The following is a 2,500-nucleotide window of genomic DNA, read 5'->3' as shown; positions in this document are numbered from 1 at the left end:
GTCCGGCGGGACGGACGGACAAAGCAGTGCGGAGGGCCGGCGGCGCGGCCCGTGTCACGGGCGACAGCGCGCAAGCGGAGGGGGGGGGGGCGGCCCGGAGTTTGGGGGGGGGGGGGGCCTCCCGGCCCTCTGGCGAGCGAGACAGCCACGCGAGAGCGAGCGAGACCGCGGGGCGCGCCGGGGAAGGGCCGGCGGGCCGTGCGAGCCTCACTGTGAGGAAGAGGGGTTTCGGCCCACCGTGGCATTCCAAAACCTGCGCCGGCCCACCGCCGGGCCGCTGCCGGGCCACCGCGCCTCGTTGCCGATGCCGACGGCACTGAACACCGGTGTGGTCCCCTGCCCGCCGTGTCCCGGTTGCCGTGCGTGAACCCGAGTTCACCTGTCCCGCACTCTGCGCCACAGGGCCGAGCATGGGGCTCGGCCCGCCGGCGGGTGTACGGCCCTCCCGAGGCCCGCTAGCGTGGGGGCTCGCTCGCCGAAAGCCCGCCGCCGATTCCCCGCCGCCGGTGGGGGACCGTCCCCGTCTGCCCTCTCGCCTCCGCTGGCGCCCGCCGCCGGTGCCCGTCTCCGAGCGCCGCCCCCGCCCCTTCGCCCGACGGTGATCCGCCGCCGCCGGGGCAGGGGAGGGTCCGGCCCGGGGGAGGGCCCGGCAGAGCGGGCGGCAGTGCGTGGGAGGGTCGGCGGGGCTTGCTCCCCCGGTGCCCGCGGGAGGAAGCGGCGGGTGGAGACGCGAGCGAGATCGCATTCCGGGTTGGGACGGGTCCCACGGGTCCCCACTCCTAAGCTGTGGGGGGCGGACCCGGGGCGGGCTGCGGCGGAGCAGCCCGTCTAGCAGAGGCGGTGCGGACAGGCGTTCCGGGACGGCGCGCGGGGCGGGCGCCGCGCCGCGGCGGACCCCAAGCGGGGGCGTCGCGCGAGGCCACGCGAGGCGACGTGTCGTGCCCGAGCGGGCGGCCCAAACCACGGCTCTCCTCCCGGGCGCAGCTGCCACCCGGCGCCGGGTTACTGAGGGAAACCCCGGGCCCCGGGAGGAGGACGAGGTCGTGGCGGTGGGTGTCGGGCGCACCCCGCGGGTGGACGCTCCGCCGAGGGGCGCTGGAGCCGGCTGGCGGGTGCCGGGTTCCCCTCCGCGCCCCGCCTCGTCGCTGCCGCTGAGGCTGCCGCCGTCGCCGCGAGGCGGCGGTGGCCCGGCGGCGGGCGGCGGCGGGGGAGGCACCCCCGCGGGGATTTCAGGTCGTTTCCCTCACCCCAGGGCCAGGTACCTAGCGTCCGCGCTTCTCCTGCCTCCCCTCGGTGACCCACCCGTGTGGTCCCGTGTGCCAGCGTGCTCCTCCCGGGCGCTGCGCTGCGCGTGCCGCACCGGCCGTGCCCTGCCGGCCTTCCACGCTTCCTCCTCCCCTCCCTTCCCCCCCCCCCCACACCGCTCCAGCCGCCCCACGCCGTGCCGTGTGGGGGCCGCGCTGCGAGTCGGCCGGGCCGGGGGCGGCGGGGGGCGGCGGGGGGGGGGGGCGCGCTGGGAGGAAGGAGGAGGGCCTCCGGCCACCGCGGCCGCCGGTAGCGGCCCCCCCGGGTAGGGATGGCCATGGGCCCCGGGCTCCGGGCCCGAGGGTTCTCGGTCGGAGAGCCGGGCGGGGGTTTAAAGACTCGGGCGGCCCGATGCGACCCGGGGGGCAGCCGGGCGTGCTGCCGGAGGGGCCGGGGGGTCGGCGCGCGCGGGCGCCGCACCCCCCCATGCCCGCCGGCGCGGCCCGTGCATGCCCCGCGGGCAGCCGGGACGGAGAGGGGTACCCTGCCCCCTCTCTCCGCGGTCTGGTCTCGGCGGAGAGACGCCGCGCGGTCGGCTTGCGCCGGCCTGCCTCGAACGCGCGACCCCGGCGCGAGCGCGTGCTCGCCGCCGGGACGGCGAGCCCCCACCGCGGGTGGTGCGGACGCCGAGCCCCAGCGCATCCCTTCTCCTCCCTGGCCGGTGCTCTCAGTCTCCCGCCGTGGCCGTCGGCGGCACCCTTCCTTCCCTCCCCCCCCGCCCTGCCCCGGCACTCCGCCATCCGGCGCGCCTGCCTCGCTCTGCCCGACCCGGCTTCGCTGGGCGGCAGGCGGGCGGCGGGCGGGCGGGCGGGGGCGGCCCCTCCCGGTCTCCGCGTGGAGGCGGGGAGAGCGGGCGCCGTTCCCCGTCCGTCCCGCCTCGCCCGTCTGCCTGCCGCCAGGCGTCTGCCCGCGGAAGGGACGGGCGAGTGCGTGGCGTCGCTCGGGAGGCTGCGTGTGTGCAGGCGGGTGTTGGGTGCCGTCTCCGGGGCGGCGGAGCTGGAGGCCGGTGAGGCGAGCGAAGGAGCTCGGAAGCGTGCGGCTGGCGGGTCGCGGGCGCGCGGGCAGCGGGTGGCGCCGCTCCCAGCGGCGGCCGGGCTCCGACGCCGGGGCTCCGCGGGGACCCACACCCCGGTCCCTGAGGCAGGTGGCGCGGCTGGCGCGCCGCTCCCTGCTGGGCCAGGCCGAGCCGGGCGCC

This window comes from Struthio camelus, chromosome 31 (genome assembly GCF_040807025.1).
Source record: "Struthio camelus isolate bStrCam1 chromosome 31, bStrCam1.hap1, whole genome shotgun sequence".
NCBI classification, from domain to species: Eukaryota; Metazoa; Chordata; class Aves; order Struthioniformes; family Struthionidae; genus Struthio; species Struthio camelus.
This window is presented reverse-complemented; position numbering follows the sequence as displayed.